Source organism: Lepisma saccharinum, chromosome 20, assembly GCF_977018435.1.
Source record: "Lepisma saccharinum chromosome 20, izLepSacc3.1, whole genome shotgun sequence".
Classification (NCBI taxonomy): Eukaryota; Metazoa; Arthropoda; class Insecta; order Zygentoma; family Lepismatidae; genus Lepisma; species Lepisma saccharinum.
Genome location: NC_139248.1, coordinates 66,836,918 through 66,849,928, shown reverse-complemented (window position 1 = coordinate 66,849,928; position 13,011 = coordinate 66,836,918).

Sequence of the window (13,011 nt, the reverse complement as noted above, 5' to 3'; positions counted from 1 at the left end):
GTTCTTCAACCGGTAATGGGGTGACGTGTGGTCAGCATGTGTACATTCTGAATTAGTGGTGATGTATCAATGATTCACATTTGGGAGGTCGTGGGTTAAAATTTCGTGGCTCGACATTCTGGGGTTATCCGTGGCCTCCTTCAGTCACTCCCGATGGATGGTGGGGTGATACCTTTGATGAACGTCGCTTACCACTTTCTAGGGCTTTCCTGCGTTCTGTCACCTTCTGTCATAACGTCCAGATGAATGACGTTAATCAAATCGATCAGCATAGGTTTTTGTAGCCTTGTTTAAAACTAGGTAAACAGTGATATGTTTTTGCGAGTATTGACGCAGAATAGTTGATAGTGTCAACATGAAACGTTTCAGCTCTTAATGTTTATTAAATTTGCTTATATTTTTGTCCTCAGAAACTTTAGACAAATACCGAGATAATCTTGTTACTTGGCTAGTGTAGGGCATAAAAACGGAAGTCATAGCTTCGATTCTTGGCTCAAAATTCGCCTTCTTGTATGCTCAATTAATCAGTTGTCCACATTTATCGTTTTCTTCTCTGTGATTGTGATCAACAAATTGGTTCTCAATGTGTTTGTACCCCTCCCCGGTCTTGTGGGGGGGGGGTCTGTGAATTTTGGCTGGGTGTGAACACGGGGGGGGGGGAGGTAAACTTTTCTCTGGATTTAGGCTGGGTGTGAACACCCAACGATTTAGTCCACGCGACGCCACTGCCATAGATTACACATTGTGATGACAATGAATTGAAATAATGACGACATCAATAAGCAGAGAGCAATGCCTGCTTTGCTTCGAACCAACATAGTTTCATTCCTTAAAACAACACAGGAGCGGGATATGATGAAATGACATTGCATCCGCTTTCGGCCAACCACGCCCCACTTTTACACTATCGTTTTCGGTTGTGTTCGACTGGGATTTAATTTTGATTGTAGTTTACTTAACATCACGGAGAGGGCGATAGGGGCGACACAACTGCCATATTTTATAATATATAATTTTTCAAGACTCAACTGTTCTGTAATCACTAAATTTAACATGTTTTCAAGATTTTTTTTAATATTCGATTTACGCCCACTTTTGATCATGTTAGGCTGGATTTACAAAATTTGGATCCGAACCACTCTGCAAGATGTCTCAAAAGGGAATCGAACCCGAGACCCTTGGAGGGAATTAATTTCATTTTCTATGTTTGTTCATTTTACTCCTCTTATCTGATCGTTCAGCTTACGGAAGGAATATTGATAATAATAACATGCAATGATAATAATTATTTATTTCAAGCCTTGAAAAAAAATAGAAAAAAGAAACTAATTTCTAGAACATAGCTGGTTTCTGCTGACAGGAACCAATACAAGAGTGCATAGTGCAAGTGAAGTTTACTGAAGTTTATGCCGTATCATACTCTTAGGTATGAGGGATCTTATTGGGAATGTAGCTCACTTAACCATTCATCATTGACGGTAGAGCAACTTGCTGCTCAAAGTGAGCCTGGTGGTAAGGTGCAAGAGGTACTAATGCAACAAGATACACTAATAAAGAGCTAGAAATGGCAAACAGTTAACACTTGGATTTTAAAACCTTCGAACCTGAATCATACATGGTGAGAGAAGGCTAATTACCTGTCTAACGTGAAGTCTGATGATCGAATCCAAGAACGAAGTGTAAGCCCGTACTGAAGGCTTTCTTCTCAAGCTAAGTCAGGAAGACTGACTTTGTTCGAAGACAAAACCGAAGAGAGCTGTTGACTATTCCAAACCAATCCAAAGAGTGCCTTTCTCCTCTGTCACTCTGACAGTGGAGTCTTCCTCCGTGCCGATTCGTCAAGTTTTGACTTCCTATTGTCTTAGCAAAATTACTGCCTGTTTACCTGTGAGCTGTTTGCTACACCAGTACAGGGTGGCCAGAAAGTCCCTTTACACCTCCACTTATTTCATCCCTACATTAATAATATTTACAGTTAGTTGTCCAAAACATCCGTATGTGCACCTCCATGATCCCTGCACAGCTAGATATGCCTCCATGTCCTCCTACTCATATGCTTTAGCAGCTGCAGTGTCACAAGCTGGAAGGCTTCAAGCACACTTGCCCGAAGAGCATCATTGTCCACGTACCGCTTCTTCCTGACGTGTGATTTGATGATACCCCACAGGACATTGTCTGGTGTCGTAAGGTCCGGACTTCGAGGCGGCCAAGGTAAAAATCTTAAATAACTTACCATCTTACATTGTTACACGCATTTAGTTCGGGTGTAAAGGGACTTTCTGGCCACACTGTACTCCACGAAGTCTCTTTACACTTTACTTAGCATATTTGACGTGCCTAAGAAGAGCAACTGCTGGTAGAATAAGTGAATGGCCATTGGTCAGATTGAAGCTTTTAGAAAATGTACAGGTTTACGCTTCGTTACGATGCTATTAAACCAAGGCAGAAAACTATTATTATCTACTATTGTCAACCAAACATCGCAAGAAGTCAAGCATGGCATATCTGGAGAATACGGCAATAATAATAATAATAATAGGAAGGCAAGGTAAAGTTCCCCGTGCATGTAGCACCGTGCCATGAAGGCACATACGTGGGAATGGGACCCCACACATTCTCGACCTCGGCCATTTTGGAGGTGATGTGATAAGCATCTTTGTCCCCAAGGTACCCATTTATGTGAGGCTGCGTGATCCCCAGAGCCGCCTTATGCGGAGACATTGCGGAAAATTTCAGATCTTAAATGACCCATGTTTCGTGTACTTTAAGGTCCGAATCGATGGTCGGCGAACACTGCCTTGCAGGCCACTCGATGCCAGTGTGTCACTCACATTTAATTGCATGCGGTATTTGCCGTGAAATTTGGACAAGACAGTATGGTGCGAAATCCTGGGGGGACGGGGAGATTTCCACCCCACCAACAATCTTGGCCTCAGAAATCCCCCCACCAAAAATTTCCGGGAGAAGAGTTTTTGTTATAACAAACAAAAGATAAGCAATTACTTTTAATTTCAAATATACTTTACTAAGAATAATATCGAAAAGACACACAAATAAGTGTAGTTGTGAGTATTGAATGCATCAAGATCTCAATAACAAATCTACATCAATACGCACAATGAAAGTAAAACAAGAATGCAAGAAAATAATAACTATGAAATCTAATTGATTTATATTATCTAACATAAAGCACAAACTAAACACAAACTTACTCATAATAAAACTACTTGAACTTTTCATAATTTATTAACATCTTTAGCCAGTTAGTAAAGGAATTAGTTAGCTGCTTTGCAATATCTGATGTGCATAAAAGTAACAAATTAATTTCCTTTATGTAATTAATAATAACAGTAATAATAATAATATATTTTAATTGAGTTATTTATTTCTACTTTTAATAACATTACACATATGTCTATCGAATAATTTACACATATGTTTGTAGATGAAGAACTATCTCCCCCCACCAGTTTTCAATGATTTCGCGCCCTGATGGTAGCCCAAGACATCGCTTAGTTAATCTACAGGCGATAATAAGCAATGATTTTACGTTAACGGCGTCCATACATTAACGCAAAGATATAAACCAACAACGTTGCCAAAAAATATATTAAGAATCGAATACTCTCTTCACCAAATGACAGTGATTCCCAAATAGAAAGTGCCTTAGTGTGTAACGTTATGGAAAGGAAGGGGGAATAAACTGACTGGGATTTGCAACAGTGCCTTCTGCCTTTTTATTGACTTGTCGTAATTTCGTACACATTATTTTTCACGTTTACCATTGGATAACGAGGTCCACTTCCTAAATTGTAAAGGAAGAGGAAATGGAAAACCACAAAGTGTGAATTTATGCTTCCCTACTTTTCATGGGTCTTCCTGTCGACACAACAGGACAAATAAACGAAAATTTCAGATGTTACATTCACCACACTTCCATGAGCATATTATACGGGGCAATTTCACACACATTACAACACAAAAAATTTAATTTCCATAAGAACCCATTACCGTCCCATTATGAAATTTTGCACACAAATAGTCAATGATGTCTTCAAAACAAATTTTTTTAAAAAAAAATTATAAGGGGTGTTTTCGAGATTTTCAAAAAAAAACTTTTTTTCGAGTGTCTGGAAAATTACAAAATTCAAGGAACACAGTCATGTTGCATTTCAAATTAAAGATCAAATACAATCAGAAGAGAATGACACCAATTTGAGCTCTCTAGGTCAAATACTTTTTTATTTACAGCTGTTTAAAGATTTCAAATGTCGTCAAAGTTTGGGATTTTCGTTTTCTTGAAAGTCAATATCTCAAAAACTATGGGCCCAAAAAATCTGAAATTTGGTAGTTTTCGTCCTCTTGATAGTTACTATGAATAAACAAAAAATCTTAAAAATCTGAATCCTAAAGGTTCAAAAATATTTTTATATTGGTTGATTTGACATGAAACAATCCTAAACAGTTTTATGAAAGACTGTAATGGGACATTCCAGCGTTACGTGTGTGACATTTTAGACACAAAATTTAAGGTTCTAGACATGAGATGAGAATAAAATATTCATAATGAACTGATTTCATAGAATTATGAAGTATTTTGTGGTGTCTGCTAACAAATGGAAAAAAAAAATACTATGATGGCATAGGCTGAATGTATGAAAAGCATTAACAAAAGTGCGTTACGTGTATGACACTTTAAAAATTTAGTACATTTTGGATTAATCTGTCTGCGAAGCATATAGGCCGCAGATGCTAGTAACTTCTATTGGTAAAATGTGCAAATTATATTTTTACGGTTTAAAGTGAGATTCGAACCACTGTGCGACGTGCTTCCACCGGGTATCGAACTCGAGACCCCTTGATTACAAGGCGTTAAGGATTGGATTTTTTTTCCAGATGTTATCAGCAGATTGTTTAAATTCTTGAAACTCTCATTGAGTAAAACAAAGAAAATAAACGTCCCAGATAGCACAGACAGCTTGCCGCAAGCATGAAGCAAGCTTACCATGGCAAGCTAAGTAGCTAGCAGCAAGCTTGCCATGGCAAGCTATTAGCTGGATGCAAGCTTGCATTAAGCAATCTAGTTACCAGAAGTGGAAGTTGCAGCAAGCTTGCCAAGGCATGCTTGCATCAAGCTTTTCATAACTATAGAGGAGCCCAAGTTAAGAGTTCAGTATGGGCTGTTATGGGCTTTTACTTTTGAGATCACCACCCCCATTCTGTCAGAAACAAAAGTCGTTAACATGCGAAGAGAAAATAATAAATATGCAAAAAGGAGAGGAAATGTAAGGTTTTGATGGTCTATACCTTCTATTACAATTCAGAACATTCAAAAAATGCGCTTTCCTTTCTTATGCTAAGCGCGATTTGGGGAGTCAAAAATAACAGCCGTCCGCCTGTTGCCACTCGCTGCAAACACGTGTTGGGAAGAGGGAAGGGGGTGGGGAATGGCCAGGCAAAAGTTCGTGAATAGGCTTCCGTCTTGGGGGCAGGTCAAAAAATTTATTATTTGTGTGTGCGCTTTCTCGTTTTGGGGAATTCTGAAAACAGGCATATTGTATGCGTTGGCGGATCTAGCGGGAGACCCCCGGTTCACTTTCTCTTCCCAAAGGATGACTAACTATTATAAAAAGTATTGATAGCATTATATTAAAAGGACATAAAATGATCGAGCAGTTCTTTTCCAGATAGTAAAGTTTGACGCAAATGCATAAATAGGGAATAGATTTTTGAGATACCTAAGTAAATTTAATCCGGGATTTGTTGCTTGCAAGGCAATAACGTTAATTGATGGACAGAAAGCGAGAGCATTTTAGATTGAATATTTCCAATGTCTCTCTCTTTCTGTTATCATTGTTCACACAAATACAACAGAACTTCATCTATTTCACAACTCTAGTAATTGATTAATTGAGTTTTAAATTCACTTTTCTGCACAGATATGTTAATTGGGACTGGACGGACTTACGGTTTTATGTGAGATACGAACCTTTAAATGCCTCCACCGGGTATGGAACCCTAATCCCTTAATTAAAATGCGACGACCGGGGTGCTTTGGTGTATGCCGGTATTATAATGAACACTGTTCCGTTTCAAATGAAAGAGTGCACCGAAAAATGTGAAAGAGGCCTCCCCGATGGCACAGTAGTAGCGTCGTCGCCTCGTAATCAAGGGGTCCCGGGTTTGATACCCGTTGGAGACACATAGTGGTTCGGATCCCACTTTAAACTGTAGGTCCAATCCCGATTTGCCTTTCTGTGCATAAAGGAAAGAAAAACACTGTGATAAAGTAGAGAGCAAGACGTATGAAAAGTATATTCGGAAACAGTTATTTTCAAATCTTCCTCCACGGACCATCATTATTCTGGACCAACAGCTCAAGAATGAACAGCTTCCCACCAAGTCATGCATTCTTGTAAGTTCCTGGTCAAAGCAAACTATTGTAGGTGCCAGCACCCATGTTGCGACCCCACGCTTTTGATGGGCAATTGTTCTCCCATTTAAATATATGGGGAATTTGATGCTGAACGTGCTGCTATTACATTAAATTGCAAGTTTAATTTCATCTTAACATCGGAAATTATGTCGGAACATCAGTGTTCTGAAACTACGAATTTTAATAAGACGATCGTCAATAACAGAAAAGATATCGGAACTAAAAAAAGCCTTAAAATTTGCACAGTACTTGTTTACGTCACTTTGAATTTTCACAATTTAAGTGCTTTATTCTTGTGAATCTGGTAAATAATAATACATAATAATTCCATGCGACTGCACTTTTTTATAGCTAGTGATATCATACTTTTTCTCATGGCTAGTAAATATGGTTCTCTATTTTATACATACACATTTATCGAGAAGAATAGTTATTACAAAAAACCTCTAGGACTTTCTTACTTGCAGGAATTATAATTTTAAAAGGACGAAAATACGAGGGGGAAATGTCTGCTTAATACAAAGAAAACATATGTTAATATTAAGTTATGGATAGGGCATAGTGTATAATAATAAATATTATGCGCTTCCACTTAATACATTTTCTCTTTGTAATTTGGGTAGTTTCCCCGATTCCTACTCCTGCCGTTGAATTGCACATACTCGCAAGTCGCAACAAGAGGAAACATAAAGCGTAGTGCAAAAATCTATTTTTTTTTATTATAGACTCATGTCAGCTAGGGACGACCAAAATAACGTCAAGTTTAGTGCTCTTTGTGCATAAATATACTATATTTAGCCCGTCTGAGCTACCCTGTCGTTGCGCTTTAATATATTAATTCTTAGGTTCATTAGAACGTAATTTTCAGAAACTTATGACTTGCTACATAATCCTAAAGGTTTGCTAAACAATTTTTGTTATCGATTTACACGAGAAATTCTTACCTTCGTTGAAAATAACGTTTGAAAAGCTTTCCTATCGCGCTTCAATGTAAAGCTTAGGGCAACCAGATGACGCACGAAATTATTTAGGGACACAACAGGGCTAGCGACTCTAGTGGAAAAGTTTGACAGTGAACAGCCCCGTTGACCACTAACTTTTGTTGCGGCGTGTACTACAGCAGACGCTCGATGCGCGCTGGAGCTTTCTTGTACTGCGCACCATGCGGCAACACTGTTCCCATAAGCCCCATACTGAACTCTTAAGTTGGGCTCACCAATAGCTGTAAGCTTACAGAATGCAATGCTCGAAGTAAGCCATAATGTGTATCTTTAAGCTAAATTTATATATATATATATATATATATATATATATATATAAACATGGCTGTAATGTACATTGTATACACATATATGCATAACAGCAAAACTAGAAACAATTGGGGCCAGTACAGGCGCGGTTGGCTGTATAGCGCAAATGTGCAGTGAACCCCCAGTAATATACAAAATAAACAATAACTGAGATGTTCATAAGCGTAGAGTGGCAAATTCTCTTAGTGAGAAGGAGAAACCGCGGGCCAGAGCCACTCAGCTCTCCTCTAGTTCCGTTTCGTGCAAAGTCTCCGCTGAACCTCCGCAAGGCAACCCCTACCATGCTAAAGCATTGGACGGCTAGCAGAAGCTCGACGCGTACATATGGCGAAAATACATGCAGTCTGAGACTTCAGGAAGGTCGTCTCGTCAAAACGGACATGCGCAGTTCGTAGGATCACCAGCGAGCTGGAGTGAACCACGCTCTTCTCTCTTCCAGTGTTGCTCTGTGTGTTTCAATTTGAATTTATTTGGCATTCTCTTTGTATTACTTATATTTTACAAGACTTATTAGATTAATGAAGAGGGTGTAATATAAATGTAGAGGTGACCCCAAACGAAAGCTAGATGTAAAGATGATGGGACAAATAAGATAAATATGATATAAAACAACTTGCCTACACATTCAGAGTTTTCTTCCTTAAGATGGAAACACTTCAGGTGGAAGGAGCCGAAAAGTCAAAAATAGCGCGAGGGCGAGGGGTCGCTTATCGGACAAGACTTAAACAACCTTTTGGTCTTCTTCTTACGTCAGACTAAATGCTTTCGTTGACATGTTAGGCTTTTTAGGTTTAGTTGTCTTAGAATATATACACTGCAATTTTCGGGTTCTATACCGTGCTTGACCGAAAATGTAGTATTTACTATTTATTCAAGCCTAACCTAACAATGAAGACATTTCGCACTTACGTCAGAAGACGACCAAAAAGTTGTTTGGGTTTCGTGCGATCAGTTATACTCTAGAACGAGAGTACAGATGTAAGAAGAGGGTGTTCGAGGGGACGCGCGCGATTGACTTTGTTACGTGTCATTGCCTCCATACTTGTTAGTTTGTTTTGAAGTGCGTGGCTGCTGATTGAAATATATTTGGCGTGGTGATACGTTGAGTGGAGGGAAGTGGATTGTGTATTGGAAGGAGTGTAGTTGTTGCTGTGTGCGAAGTTAACATATTGCATAGAATAGAATCGAATCGCTTTGATTTAGCGATATACTTTCGAATAGTTATATATGAATTATCTTGTAATAAAGGGGTCTTGGGTTCGATTATTGATACATACTCATTTTAGCAGGCAAAGATTTGTATTTTTAACTGTAGGTTCAGGATCCAGTTCCAAGAATATAGTCTATTTGCCAGTGGTGGGACCAGAAAAGAGTTGGCAAGAGTGGAAAAGGCAAAATTGAGGCGAGAATATTTTCTGAATTGAGATACCCCTAAATACAATACCATACGAAAATCTTAAATTAAAATGATCGCCCCCTACACACACACTCCTTGGTGCTGTCACTGTTATCTGAACATAAAGCAAATTAACTTTGTCAGTAATCTACCGGCCAAAATTTGATAATTTTCCCAGTACTATCTCTACAAACCAAGCGTGTAGTGTCTCAAAAGGTTTAGATAAGACCACTTTACATAATTGTGGTGAACCCCCAGGAAAATTATGCACGAGCCGCGGCTGGGCCAGTAGCGTACGCAGGATTTCATCAAGGGGGGTGTTATTTCGAAAACTTTCTACAAATTCACATTACCATTGTTTTATTATACTTTAATTAATAATAATAATAATAATAATAATAATAATAAATTAATTAATAATTCTTATAATTAATTAATTTAAATACTACTAATAATTACTACTAATGCAGCTGCTATTTATAAAAGAAATAGAACAAAATTACATTTATTTTGTTTCTTTGTTACAAAATAATTCTCTAGTCAATGGTTATTTGTAGCCTATATGATAAGTGAGACATTTTAAGTGTGAAGAAAATCCATAAAAACAAGCAAATATATTAAATTTATTGAAATAATCGAAATATGAAACTCATTCAAGGAACCGCGCTGTTCTAGTCTGACAACTTCGTGGGAGATCCGGGTTCGATTCCCGGAATAGGTTGGAATTTATCCAGCCTTCTCTCCGCACCCAGCCTCATAGCAATGGGTACCTGAGAGCAACCCTGGGGGATGAAGGCTGCCGGAGCATGGTGCTGATCACATCACCTGCAAAATAGTTCGAGATCGAGAATCTTTCGGGCCCACCACCACAGCACGACGTGTGCCTTCATGGCACGGTGCTATATGCACGGGGGAATTTACATTACCTTTACCTATGGAACTCGCCCAGGATGATGATGAAGCGCGAGAATACATGTTGCTAAATTCCACTGAGTCTATGTTTTCGTTGAAAAGTAAGTTTATAGACATTCCAACACATTTATCACTTCCAGGTGATTCACAAAGAACTTCTTCAACATTATTTAATGATGTGGATGTAGACTCAGCATCACTTGAGAGTTCACAATGGGATGTGAAATCAGTACCGGGAAGAACGTTTGCAATAAGGACGAAGCAAGGAGTTTTCACAATTCTCGCGAGAGTCACTGCGCGACTTTTTGCAAAAAAAAAAATTGCAAAATTGAACTTTGCGGCCGCTTGGATTGTGTTTGGAATGTTGTGTTTTTCTTCATGCTGCATGGGAATAATAATTCAAATTATTATTATTATTATTATTACTGTCGCAGATCTTTGACTGTGATAAATTAGCCATTTTTATTTTTTTCTACAGCATTTTCCGTAATATTTCAAAAGCTCAAGGGGGGGGGGGTTAAACCCGGTAACCCCCCTTGCGTACGCCACTGATTGGGGCTAAATAACAACAAACACGACAAACACCCATGTTTGTAACGTCACAGTTTATCTTTGCAGCTTATAAAAACTTTTCGTGCTCTCCCAAAATAGGCAATAGTTAGGCTGAAGAGTTCGATGAACTAATCAATCTGTAACTATACACTGGTAATAAATTTTTCTTTGCATGGATAATAAACCTTTTCCGAGCAAGGCCTCATCTCCAGGAAGCTCTCAACTCGCGGCAAGCCACGGCACCTAGCGATCTGTTGAGTGAGATGAGTCGAGGCACAATGGATAATAAACCTTTTCCTGCTCCCACAAAAATAGGCAATAATTAGGCTGGAGAGTTCAATGAACTAACCGATCACTGATTCTCTGCCAGTTTTTTAAAATTTTTCTTTGCAGTTAGTTACCCGTTACGTTACCAGTTACGAGTCTTGGCTTGCTTTGCGCAATATGATGTGGAGTACCAGCGTCTGTGGACACCTTGCCTCCTCTTTGAATTGTTTTCGATATGGCGTGCGATGTTTTCGGAGTTGAATTCTACTCCTGCAGCTGTCGCTTGGGGTGGGAAAGTGAGGGTGGCAGTGGCGGTTAGGCTGTGGTCACTTTTCACTTGTCCTGGCAGGTCGGCTCAGGGTCTTGGTAGACAATGAGTGTGTCTGTGTGGGTTGGCGGTACCAATGGCTCGTGCCGTTGGATTTGAGTTTTCCTGGAGTGGCGGTTGTCCGCTTGATCACGTCATCTAGCGGTGGAATGTCGAGGTCTTCGTGGAGCTGGACGTTTGTTGTATACCGTCCGTGTCCGCTTATGATACGCAGGACCCTGTTCTGTATGACTTGGAGTCTGCGGAGGGTCGTCTTGGGTAGGTGTTGCCAGGCAGGGCAGGCGTAGAGCAGAGCTGGTCGGATGATTGCCTTGTACAGTTGAAGTCTGGTTTCCAACCGCAGTCCTGGCGATCGTAGCATCGGGTAAAGTGTTTGTTTCCTTGGTTGACGATTTTGGCTACGTGGTCTCTGAGATAGAGCCCTCTGTCTAGCAGCATGCCGAGATATGTTGTGGTTTGTTTGTGGGGGACAGGTTGGCCTTGTAGTCTGAGATGGTATTCGTGCGGACGGCGTCTACGAGAGAACACGATGGCTGTGCTCTTGTCGGGATTCACTCGCACTCTCCATTGTTTTGCCCAGTGGTCATATATCCTTGGCTGCGGCAAAAGTATGCGGTGTCGTCTGCGAAAGTGGCTGGGAGGCAACCAAAGGCTGTTGGTACATCCGCTGTAAACAGGGTGTGCAGCAGCGGCGAGAGGGAGGATCCTTGGGGTACTCCATCCGTGGTTGTTTGAATGGTGTAGATGGCTCCTTGAAACACTGCGAAGAAGGTGCGTTGATGGAGGTAGCTGTCCAGCAAGCGTACATAACAGTCAGGTATACCAAGTTTGTGTAGCTTGTATATGAGTCCTTCGAGCCAAACCTTGTCGACGGCCTTCTGGATGTCGAGGAATATGGCTAATATGTGGTGTTTCCAGTTGAAGCGTACCGAGAGATGGTCGACCACCCTCACCAGCTGGGAGGTCGTGCTGTGGTGTTGCCTGAAACCAAATTGGTGGTCTGGGAGTAGATCGAAGTGTTGTACGTGGTCTTGTAATCGGTACAGGAGGAGGCGCTCGAAGACCTTGCTGACGTGAGACAGTAAGTTTATTGGCCGATAGTTCTGTGGGTGTAACGGGCTTTTCCCCTTCTTCAGGATTGAACAGACTCTGGCGGCTTTCCAAGCTCTCGGGTAGTAGCGAGTGAGAAGAATGGCATTGTATGTATATTTGGGTTAGGACAATCAGGAGTTTCCTTGGGGCTTGCTTCAAGGCTTCTGTCGGTATTTTGTCCGGGCCTGGCGCTTTATTGTTTGGCAGCCGTCGTATGACTGTGTGAATCGCTCGGGGAGTAATTAGGTGTGGTATGTCTGCATGCGGCTGCTCTCTGAATGTGTCCAGGAAGTTGTCCACCGTTGCTATTTGTTCCTCGTCGCATGGTTCTGTATTGGGAGAAAACTGTTCTTCAAGGATGATTGCGATTGCGTCAACTTGTTCTTGTGGTTGAAATAGAAGATTGCCCTGTGGGTCGTGGAGGACTGGCGTCGTTGAGCTGGCGGTGTGTCCGCGGAAATTTCTTGCGAGCTTCCAGAATTCGTTGTTTGGCTTGTCGGAGCTCTTTAGTTTTTCGTCCCAAAGGTGTTCCGTTGATCTTTGAAGGTGTTCTCTCACTTGACGTTTCAGGTTCTGGAGGAGCTGCCTGTATTGTGGATGTCGTGTCTGTTGATATTTGCGTCTGATCCATCGCTTTAGGTGCAACAGGATGTGTAGCTTGAGGTCCGTTGTGTTTGCTTGCTCTTGACGGTTTTGTTTGGGGGTACTGTTTCAAATT